Below are 13,012 nucleotides of genomic sequence, written 5' to 3' on the forward strand. Positions count from 1 at the left end.
AGCACTGTAACCAGGGCTGGCTATCTGTGGCTCTCCACCTGCTGGGGAACTACAAGTCCCTGCATGCCCTGCCAGCACACTAACCAGGCCTAGCTATCTACGGCTATCCATCTGCTGGGGAACTACAAGTCCCTGCACACCCTGCAGCTGGGAGACACCTAGTGACAGCACTGTAACCAGGCCTAGCTATCTCTGGCTCTCCATCTGTTGGGGAACTACAAGTCCCTGCATGCTTGCAGCTGGGGACACCTACAGTGCCAGGTCTAGCGCTGTCTGTGGTGGGAGTTAGGAAGGGGGGAATCACAGGGCGGATATATACCCCTGGGTCTCCCCTCTCCCAGTGTCAGCAGGACAGCCTGGTTTAGGACTTTGTCCCGATGGGTTGGGTATGGGATTCCATCCTCCAGAATGCTGGGTGGGGGGGGGGGGGAGCGCAACTAAGCCCCTTGCAGTCTCGGTGCGCTCGCCACAGGTTCTATTCCCAGTCTGTGGGTGTCGTGGACACGCATGAGTGGGAATAGGCCTCGGCCCCCTGCCGGCATTCTGACCTCCGGGATGGTGACTACAACCCGATCAGACCCTGCTGTGACCTCTGCCCCCACGCCTGCGCTGTAGGAGGTATGTAATAAAGCTGGCCAGTGTTCCCACGCATGACACAACACGCATGTATCACAGCGTTGTATGTGCAGGTACCAATGTGTGCACTCTAGTGTCGTCACGGGGACACGCCGCCATACTCCTGCTCCCCCTCCAATCAGTAGCCAGGGATCTATAATACAGTGTATATAACATGCGGCTGCGGCCTGCTCATGTGACTTCCTGGACATGTATGCCCCTGTGTAATAACGAGCAGTGTCCCCCAGATGACGGGCACATTTATAACGGAATAAGGTGCCATGTGTAGATACTATGGGGTCTATTCATGAAGCAGTGAAAAGGGTGGAGAGGTGAGCCTGTGGAGAAGTTGCCCATGGCAACCAATCAGCTGCTCCGTACAATTGTATAGTATGCAAATTATAAATGTCACTTCAATGCTGATTGGTTGCCATGGGCAACTTCTCCACTTGCTCACTTCTCTACACTTTTCACTGCTTCATGAATAGACCTCTTAAGAGCCTAGCACAGGCAATATCAGTTATCTCCTACATCAGGCAAACTAGCCCCCCAGTATTCACAATGGGGACAGTGCTTTGCGCCAGTGTACCACGTTTCAGAGCTTGGCCGCCATTATCAAATGCCAGCAGCAAACTGAAGCTGTACGGTTTGCAGTGTTCCCCAGCATCGCTGAACCATTACACCAGCCTGGATGATGCCACTGCTCAGCGGTTTCTTCCTAGTGTGTTATATAATTGTATGCTCAGTGCGTGCGGTACTCCTCCGTGGAGCCTGCGATCATACAATCATTGTTACAGGTAGACATTGCTGAATACAGAGTAAAAGTAGATTTTTCTGAGAGCTATACAGCCATGATGAGGAAAACACCGGTTTACACCGCTTCCCACCCCACTGTTTCTCTATTCAGTACATGGGTGGTCATTCCGAGTTGATCGCTAGCTGTTTTCGGTTGCTGCGCAGCGATCAGGCTAAAAAATGGCACTTCTGCGCATGCGGCGCAATGCGTACGCGCGTCGTGCTATTACAACGAATGATGTAGTTTCACACAAGGTCTAGCAAAGCTTTTGAGTCGCACTGCTGGCCGCAGAGTGATTGACAGGAAGTGGGTGTTTCTGGGTGTCAACTGACCATTTTCAGGGAGTGTTCGGAAAAACGCAGGCGTGCCAGGAAAAATGCAGACGTGGCTGGGCGAACGCAGGGCGTGTTTGTGACGTCAAAACAGGAACTGAACAGTCTGAAGTGATCACAAGTGCCGAGTAGGTCTGAAGCTACTCTGAAACTGCATACATTTTTTTTGTAGCCGCTCTGCGATCCTTTCGTTAGCACTTCTGCTAAGCTAAAATACACTCCCAGTGGGCGGTGGCATAGCGTTTGCACAGCTGCTAAAAACTGCTAGCGAGCAAACAATTCGGAATGACCCCCATGCTCCACAGCTTGAGAGAACCAGAGCAAATCTCAGCCTCACGGTAACATATACGTTGCAGCGCCTTTGTAGGACGGAGAAACGCGTTTCACACTTCAGTATCACTACAGGAGCATTTGAGCACCTGCGTTTCTGCCTGTACGATTTGAGGGGTGCATTATATAACATAACATTGAATAGATCTGTCTGTTATGTTGGGCAATTGCGGGGCTGCGTGCTATACTGCACGACAAGGCTTTATTATATTATTACATACAGGCATCATTAACATTTAATTATATAACAAGCAGCATATCGCATTGCACTTTACAATTGTTTTGCAAATGGCATTGTAAGTACAGCCACAACACTCATGGCTGTAGCAGGGTAATCTGTCCTTTGCCACCCACTCCGCAAACGTGAAACGTCACAACAACATGGTGGGCGCACTGCAAACAGGCAGAAGCTGAGCACCCGGAGTGTCCTAAGGTGGCTCTCTAGGCTGCAGCATGCCGTCTCGGACAGTCTGCCCGCTAAATATAGGGGCCACAGTACAGTGTTGCTTTGGCGGCACTGCTTGCCCACCCCTGGTTACAGCCCTGACAATACTAGTACATCCTAATAACCATATTACATTTATTTTATCACCATGATCATGTGTCACATTCTGCCCCTCACTCTGTGGGACGTTTTACTCATGAGGGACCGGCTGCCGCACGCCGTCACAATGACTATTATCTGACGTGTACTGTACCTGAGTACCTGGCAGAACCCAGTCACGTCTGCAGAGCTGCAGCACGTGTACAGACTCTGATGTTACGCCTGCGCCCTGACAAATATTTGCATTGTTGCTATATACACACAGGGTTACTGGAGAAAGCAGGCCCAGCCATGACGACGGCCACTTTCCCAGAGTGCAGCTGCTGTCTGTCCCTATAAACATAAGCGAGGCATTAGAATCACCTCCCCCAAACACTGTAATCAGGGACAATGCAGGTTTGTATAGGATGACGGCTAGGACGGGCCCCTGAGACAAGGGGGGGCCAACAGCGCTCACATGCATGCACCCATTGGTTATATTTACCTCACAGGGAAACTTCACTGCACTCAGAGACTGCACACTGGCCCCTCGCCTGATAAAACAGCCTCCGCACTAAGGGGGTCATTCAGACCTGATCGCTCGCTAGCTGTTTTTTGCAGTTCTGCGTTCGCATAGTCGCCGCCCACTGGGGAGTGTATTTTAGCTGTGCAAGTGTGCGATCGCATGTGCAGCCGAGCGGTACAAAAAGATCTTGTGCAGTTTCTGAGTTGCCCAGAACTTACTCAGGCGCTGCGATCACTTCAGCCTGTCCGGGGCCGGAATTGACGTCAGACACCCGCCCTGCAAACGCTTGGACACGCCTGCGTTTTTCCAACCACTCCCAGAAAACGGTCAGTTGCCACCCACAAACGCCTTCTTCCTGTCAATCACCTTGCGATCGGCTGTGCGAATGGATTCTTCGTAAAACCCATCGCACAGCAACGATCCGCTTTGTACCCGTGCAACGTGCCTGTGCATTGCGGTGCATACACATGCGCAGTTCTGACCTGATCGCAGCGCTGCAAAACACGCTAGCGAGCGATCAGGTTTGATTTACACTCTAAGAGCTTATGACAGCACTGAGACATGAGACACACAGTGCCTCGCGCTTCGGCGATGCTGTCAGCTCCAAGGCTGAATGTTTGTCCTCTATGTGTAGCTTTAACAGTGTCAAATGGCATACTGTACAAATGTCATGCATACACAATAAGAGCAGGAGCCGAGAATTGCAACCAGCAAGCAGTGAGACGGAAGTTGTACTGTGTAGCCATCCATACATACTGCATACAAACAGATACTGAGATTACACAGGACATACAGGAGAGGCGATACGGTGCAGCTATTCATACCAACAGGATATTGATGGGCTGTAAGAATGACTAACCCAATATAAGGGAATGACATCGTCGTCTACATAGTTGGGACATTTGCCCATTGTGCCACACGGCCAGAGGAGGATTTATCACAAGGCAACCAAAGCGACTGCTTAGTGCCCTGTTGGTCCCAGGGGGCCCTCTGACAAGGCTGTATAAAGGGCTAAACGTTCCCAGCAGGCTGTCAGTGATGAGGCAGCTGTTGGGTGCCGGCTCCAGCGCATGCCTGTGTCTCCAGTCCTGCAGTACTGTGCGTGTGACCTGTCATGACACACGTGTGTATGACGTCAGATGCCTGGGGGGGTAGTGCCTGAGTTATATATCAGTCCCCCCCGATTGTAGCACGCCCTCTGAAGGGTTAAACATGCTATATGAATTGTTATGTGTTTGAATAGACACGTACGCACTCTCTACAAGATGCCCTTGTCTGTTCATATAATATAAGGCTTGTGTGTGTCTTATCTTCAAGGACAATTACATACCAGATCAAAACTGTTACTTCTGTGTGTTACTAATTATCCTGCATGTAATGTCGTATGCTACTTCTATTTATCCAATCATATGCTTGCACATATTATATACACCCATGCACGTTGTCTTTATAAACCTTTGTTAACCATATAATAAAGGAGAGTGAATCTTAACTACTGGGTGTCAGACTCATTACATTGTATGTTAAGGATTGCTCTCACTGACGTCAGATAGACCATCACATCGAGGGGAACAAAGAGAGGCAGGGATCCTTTCAAGTGGGGGCTCCGTCCGCGATTCAGTGATCGTCCCCGAATGGTAAGATAGAGAATTTATTGTCTGTCTTTGCTATACGGGATTGCGGTCATACACTGAAGCTGAATCCGTGTCAGTGTTCTGGGAACACGTGACCAAACATCTTTAATGTCTGGGACTTAAAGATACGTCTGAGAAGGGACCAGGGGTCCAAGCGCAATTCTCCAAAGACGTTAGTATCTGGGATACTTAAAATAGACCTGGGAGTCTATACATAACGAGACGTGAGTATCTGGGATACTTAAAATAGACCTGGGGTCTATACATAACGTAGATTATACCTCGATTTGATCGTCTATATATTCTTGTATGTTTGTAGTGAGATAAGTTCTTATATTTGATCAGACGGCTGGTAAGTTTTCGTCTGCCAGATATCTTTACTCAAACACTTTTCCTGCTTCCTGTTTAAAACGCTGTATTTTTCTGACATCTTGTACGAATGGTAAGTATCGTACACGTCAAAAGATTTCATGTTCTCACTATACAGATAATATTGTGATATTGTCAATGACTAATTAACTGGTTAGCTGATGCATGCATAGAAAGTTGTTGTAAATTGCATTTTTTATTGTAAAATCGCATAGAAAGTTGGTGCAAATTGCATTTTTTACTATGGGAGGGGGTCAGAGTAAGACAGTCATTTACCCCCCACCTTTACCAGGGGAAACATGTAAGGAGTATGTTGCCCGTAACTCCACCACAGATTATTATTTAGTTAACCCTTGGGTAGATAACTTAGCGGGGTGGACCGAGAAAGTTGGCAGCCCCAGCCCATTCCCCCGTGATGGTATTAATTATCCATTTTATATGGACATGATCAAAGGGCTTTGTCTGGAAGACAAGGAAGCCTGGCCGTGGTATGATCATGACCCACAATGGGACATGACATATATGCGCGCTGGAGGAGAGCAATGGCTCACGATAGCACCTCATTGGTATGACAAAAATATCAAGCAGAAACAGCGTAGAATAAAATCTGTAACTTCCCGACTACACAAAGCTGAGGAATTTAGAAGCAACAAGTTTCTGAAAAACTCTTCTCCTCCGCCCTACAGTCCCCTATACCCCTCCTTAAAAGACACAGATCTTTTAGCTGCAGTTGCTTTGTCACGAATGCCGATGCAAAGGGGAGGGGGAGGAGGGGAAGGAGAAGGAGGCTCAGGAGGAATAGCCCCCCCTGACAGTACCCTCCACATAGACGTAACCACCCCCGCCCCTAGTGCCCCTGACGTAGCTATTGTAGATGGCGATTCTAACATTCCTCTTGAGGGTGGTGACCACCCTGGCCATGATCAATTATGTATAACCCAGCTTAAAACTACAATCCCGACTCCTAACAGACAAACCGCCTCCCGCCGCAACGCTGACTCAACTATTGCTACTGACAACCCTCTCACCCCCTCCACAACGCGATCCGGCACTGGTTTCCTCGGTGTCGCCACCCACCTGCCCTTCATGACAGTAGGGGATCAATTGTTAAAGAAACCCATTGAGATAGAGGATTTAGACAGAATTGTTAAGAACTGTCCCAAACCCACTGTTGCACCCGATGGTTGCATAGCCTACTTGAAAAAGGCTTGCACGGGGCGCAGCTATACTCAAGAGGATATGAGGTTAATTGTAGACGGGGTTATAGACCACTACAACGGGTGGGATTGGAAAAAGATTCCCTCTATCAACACTCCTGCAGTCCTAAACAATGCCACTGAGTACCCCCTCAATACCGAGAAAGGTGTAAAGCAAATGTGGAAGGAAATTGGAGAACACATGAAAGAAATCTTTAAGACCCGTGCCTCCCTTCCCATTGCTGTAGCATGCAAGCAAAAACCTACTGAAACTGTCACTGAGTTTTGGAAGAGGTTTAAAAAATGCTGGTCTGAAAATGCAGGTCTCACCCTTGTAGAAACAGACCATTTACTTATTTCCACCTTTGTAAATAACTTGTTGCAGTCTATCATGGTCCCTGTCAAACAGAGTGTCTCATCTTGGACCTCTGACGACATTAAGGAGTTTGAAAAACATTTATATGAAAAAGAAGCTGCAGGATGCTTCGATGTAAAGAAACCCTCACAAAATGTCCCAACCCATAGTTTCCAAAATCAGAGAGGTCGGGGAGATAGACGCCAGCAGCACTCCACTGGCCCACCCCGTAATCCAGCCCGATATCAAAACCCACAAGCCAGGCCACCCCATCCCCCTGACTCTGCCGGCAGGAAACAAACCTCCTGCTTTAACTGTGGAAAGGACGATCATTGGGCAAGGGATTGCCCTTATCCCTCACAACAGCCCCAAGCTCCGGCCCCTTCCCGGGATCATCCCCGACAATCACACAACAACCCCTTTCGGGATCATGTCCGATTCCGGGTTGATTGGCAGGACCCCTCCCACTGACGGGGCCCGGAGGAGGGTATCCCAGCCTTTGCCCAACTCACCAGACACTGGAAGGACCCACCGCTACTAACCTTGATTATAGGAAAGAGAGCAATCCCTTTCCTGGTGGATAGCGGGGCAACTACTAGTGTTTTGTGTGCTGACCTGTACGACGGTCACTTGGAAAAGACTGCTCCTTCAATGGGAATCAATGGGATACCCACAGATGCTTACCTGACAGATGCCCTTAGTGTCAGAACCACGGGAGGCACATATATGGGTAAACACAATTTCACTGTAATACCTGAATGTCCAATTAATCTTCTGGGAAGGGATCTTCTTAGCAGGCTCGAAATCTCCATTCTCCCTTCACCCACTGGCAGTGGCCTGGAGGTTGAGTCCCCACACCTACCGGTGTGGGAAGCAACAGACATTACACCTGATTTTGACAAAGTAAACCCTGCTCTATGGTCAGAGGGTCCCTATGACACTGGCCTCATTCCTTGTACACCATATAGAGCAACCCTGAAACCTGACACACAACCTGTCTATCAAAAACAATACCCCTTGTCACAAGAAAAGATTGAAGGTCTTAGACCAATGATACAACAGTTTCTCCAACAAGGCATTCTCAGACATGTAATCTCACCTTACTGCACACCAGTCAACCCAGTTGCCAAGTCAGATGGCAGTGTAAGGTTTGTACAGGACCTTAGGGCAATTAACCAACTCATTGTGCCCATAGCACCCATTGTACCTGACATTAACTCACTCATTTCAGCTATCCCTGCAGATGCTGCATTCTTTTCTGTAATTGATTTAAAGAATGCATTTTTTAGCATACCTGTGGATGCACAGACACAGCTACTTTTTGCCTTTTCTTTTGAGGGCAAGCAACTCACCTGGTGTCGTTTACCCCAGGGCTATATTGACGCACCCGTTGTGTATAGCATTGTACTCCAGGCCACATTGGGGCCCTGGCAACCTCACCATGGTTCAGTCCTGCTACAGTATGCAGATGATCTGCTGCTCTGTAGTCAAACTGAGGAGGCCTGCCGAGAGGATGGTATATCACTGTTAAACTGGCTCTGTGAATGTGGACACAAGGTGTCCAAAACAAAAATGCAATGGTGTAAGAAGCATGTGGATTACTTAGGTTTTGTGCTCACTCAGGGGGAAAGGAAAATCAGTCCACAGCGCATTCAGTCTGTATTGGGCCTGGTCACCCCAACTACCCAGAAAGAACTGCTGTCTTTTTTGGGTATGGTAAATTACTGCAGACAGTGGATATCTGATTGTTCCTACTATGATAACATTTTGAGACAAGCCACACTGAAAGACAAACCTAATACTGTACAATGGTCACAAGAAATGTTAACCGCTTATGAAAGCTTAAAATGTATGTTAATGAAAAGTCCGGCACTTGGCCTCCCCAATTATGTACTATCTTTTCACTTGTTTGCAAGGGACAATTGTAAAACCATGGCGGGGGTGCTCACACAGTTTCATGGAGGAAAGTTGCGCCCAGTGGCATTTTTTTCCAAAGTAATGCCTGTCACAGTGCAAGGTATGCCTGCTTGCCTCAGGGCACTTGCAGCCTGTGCAATGGTAACTGAAATGGCCACCACACTCACCCTAGGCCACACAACAGTACTTCACACCACTCATGATGTTCTAACCATTTTAAAAGGGTTACACACACAACACATGTCAGCTCAGCGCCTCAGTGGATATGAGGTTCTCCTTTTAAACAACCCCTCACTTACCATTCAGTATGCCACCAACTCTTCAGGTCCTGCACCCATTCTCAACGCTCTACTGGGGCTCAAAGGTCCTGAGGACCACCCTCCAGAACCCCATGACTGCTCAGCCTCCATTGAGTCAGAAACATCTCCCAGACTGGACATGTCTCCTGTTCCTATCCCTAAGGCAGATGTTGTTTTTGTAGATGGCTCCTGCAACAGACCCAACGATACCACTTACCAAGCAGGCTATGCTATCGTCACCCTCCCTGACATTGTTCTGGAAGCACAGCCCATTCCTTACCAGTCGGCACAAGCTGCAGAACTCATTGCTCTCACAAGGGCTTGTCACCTATACCAGAATAAACCAGTCACCATCTACACTGACTCCAAATACGCTTACGGCGTCGTCCATGACCATGGGGTCATTTGGCAACGCCGTGGGTTCCTTGGAGCTGATGGAAAGGGCATATCACACGCCCAACTCATCTCTGACCTTTTGCATGCCATAACTCTACCCTCTGACATTGCAATTCTCTACTGCAGGGCACACACGGGGGGGAAGGACGAAGTCTCTCTAGGAAATGCCCTTGCTGACTCTGCTGCTAAATATGCTGCTCTACAGCCCATTACTCATGCCCCTATGACCATCATGACTCCACCAGCCCTTGACAACCTGTACCTAATCACTCAGTTGCAAGCAGCTGCTTCCAACATTGACCTAGCTGACTGGATTTACCCAGTTTTGCAGAAAAATCCTAAAACAGGATTGATCTGCAAAGAGGGGAAACCCTGTATACCCCAGTCCAGTGCACCCCTGTTTATTGCCCACTACCATGGCATAGGTCACCACAGCAAGGCAACAACCACTTTGCTCCTACGCAATGACTTTTATGTCACTAACATCAAGTCATTAGTAGACCAGTATGTCAGTAGATGCATTACTTGTCTGCGGAACAACCCCAACAACCCTGATAAGGCAAAACATCAGCATCTTGAATACCCCACCACACCCTTTACACATTTGCAAATTGACTTCACCCATATCCCAGGTACTGGTAAGCAGGAGTATGCCCTGGTCATTGTAGACATGTTCTCTCGATGGCCAGAGGTATTCCCCACTAAATCTGAAGATGCAAAGACAGTTGCTAGGATCCTGACTCAGGAAATCATCCCCAGATGGGGGTGCCCATTGCAAATCAATAGTGATAAAGGCTCCGCCTTTACAGCAAAAATTACACAGGCTCTGGTAAAGACCCTACAGGTGGAATGGAAGTTCCACATCCCGTACCATCCGCAGAGTTCAGGGGTCGTAGAACGCATGAATAGGACCCTCAAAGACAAGCTTAGGAAGGCCACAGGGGGTACCTTCCATAAATGGAAGAAGGTCCTTCCTATTATCCTAGCAGAGATCAGAATGACCCCACAAAAGACTCTGGGTTACTCCCCATTTGAAATACTAATGGGTAGGCCTTTTCCTACACCCTGGGCTAAGAAACCACTAGTAATACAGGAAGGAGATCTAGAACTCATCAGAGAAGAGTATGTCAGGTCCCTGATAACAAAACTGAATGAAATTGAACATGAGGTTGTTTGTAAAAACCCTTTGAATCCACAGGAACCTACACACCCCTTTAAAGTCGGAGACAGAGTCGTGGTGAAGGTGCTCCCCAGGAACAAGAGCCCAGGAGACTTCACCTATGGTCCAGAGACAGAGGTCGTAGCAGCTACCCGAACAGCAGTCCTGACAGAGGAAAGTCCTACCTGGATCCATGCATCCCGAGTAAAAAAGGTTCCTAGACCAGACCTAGAGAGGGAAGCAAGTGATTCCAGTGAGGTACGAACCGGGGCAGACAGCCCTGACCTCCCACCTAGCGAAGACAGAAGAACAGAAAACGATGAAGAACCTGCCCCCTATCTCTATCCTGGGGACTATCTCGATAGCCCTACTGGCCCTCATTCACCTCACAATATGTGAAGTCGGCATCACACAAACAGATGGGGTCCCCACCTTGTGGTACAATTCCTCCAATACACACGTAGCCACATACATCCTTGATTATTTCATGTTCCCTAAACTTGCTGACAACAAACATTTCATACAGCAGAAAAGGAAATCAGGGATGTCTGAGACAATGTACATTTGTGTCACTGATGAATGGTGGATGGAAATATCCTATCATGGATCCAACTGTGATTACTGGGAATCTGTGGGGTGGAATACAGGAGCAGATTGGAAATATGGCCCATCATTTGCAAAAAATAGATGGAGCAAATATGGAGTACCCCTACTTTCTAGACTATCCATTCATAAGATGGATGAAGGCCCAAATTCATACAGGTTTAGACTAAACATAGTGAACCCTAGCAGAAGCGACAATGAGACTTATGTACTTGGTATATGGTGGCAAGCAGGGTACTATAGTGCAAGGCAAATGTTTTATTTGTGGGACATGTACAAAAACCCAAAATACCAGCCTAAAATTGCTCCCCAAAACAAACCTTTAAAGCCCCATATTGCCACTTCTAAAGATATGGTGGCTATTACTAACCCTACCTTTGAAGACACCCTAGCTATTGAAACTGGTTTCTCTGACATTAATTTTTGGTTGGAATGGATAAAGTATAGTGCTAACAAACACAATAAAAGCAACTGTTATGTCTGTGGCAAATCTAGGCCACACCTAGGTACAGTGCCCCTTAATATACCCCTAGAACAGGAAAACTGTTTTTTCAGCCTTTTTAATGACACCAAAACAAATGACAGTCAGTGCGAAATGTGGAAAAGGGAATATCCCATATTGTCAAAAAATCCCAACCCAGGAAGCACCATAACCATATATCCTGGAAACTATACCTGTTATACATCTAACACCACCACAGGGAGAAATTTAAAAACCTTCCCACCAGGGTATTGTGCAAATAAAAGAACAACTGTTTTAGTCAACCAAACTAGATCATTAGGCGACATTTATTACATATGTGGGGATATGAAGCTTAGAATTAAATTAGACACACCATGGTATGGTGAGTGTGCCCTGGCCAAAGTCATAATGCCACTCCTAATGATCACCGATGACCCCACTCCTCCCTCTAATACTCCTGCTAATCGAAAGAAAAGAGCACTCCCAGGAGGTAGCTTTGACCCCCACGTATACATTGATGCTATAGGGGTCCCAAGAGGTGTTCCAAATGAGTTCAAAGCTAGAGATGAGGTGGCTGCGGGTTTTGAGTCATTGTTTCCTATAGTAACTGTAAATAAAAACGTAGCCTGGATTAATTATATATATTATAATCAACAAAGATTTGTTAATGATACCAAAGATGCTCTTAAAGGTATAGCTGAACAGCTAGAAGCCACTTCCCAAATGACATTCCAAAATAGAATGGCCCTTGACATGATTCTAGCAGAAAAAGGCGGTACATGTGTTTACATTAGTAAGGTGGGAGGCTGTTGTACATATATTCCTGACAACACTGGCCCCAATGGTAAGGTTACTTTAGCCATAAACAAGTTAGAAACCTTATCCATAGAACTTAAGAAAAATTCAGGTATTGATAACCCATGGAGCCAATATTTTGGGTGGGTTGAAAATTGGAAACAGGCTCTTGTGCAAATAAGCATATTCATACTTGTAACTTTAATTCTTGTAGGCATTATAGTTTATTGTGTAATTCCCTGTGGAAAGAAACTTACCTCCAAAGGCATTGATAAGGCCCTGATGTACTATGATATAACCACCAGTCCTGTCACCTCCTCTGATAGTAAGGGACCCGACGATTATGTCCAATATCTCAAAAACTGGAGGAACAAGAAAGGAGCCTCACTCAAGAATCATGTTATATAACAATCATGATTCTAAGAGGGGATTGAAGGGTTAAACATGCTATATGAATTGTTATGTGTTTGAATAGACACGTACGCACTCTCTACAAGATGCCCTTGTCTGTTCATATAATATAAGGCTTGTGTGTGTCTTATCTTCAAGGACAATTACATACCAGATCAAAACTGTTACTTCTGTGTGTTACTAATTATCCTGCATGTAATGTCGTATGCTACTTCTATTTATCCAATCATATGCTTGCACATATTATATACACCCATGCACGTTGTCTTTATAAACCTTTGTTAACCATATAA

Source organism: Pseudophryne corroboree, chromosome 11 (genome assembly GCF_028390025.1).
Source record: "Pseudophryne corroboree isolate aPseCor3 chromosome 11, aPseCor3.hap2, whole genome shotgun sequence".
In the NCBI taxonomy this organism is placed as follows: Eukaryota; Metazoa; Chordata; class Amphibia; order Anura; family Myobatrachidae; genus Pseudophryne; species Pseudophryne corroboree.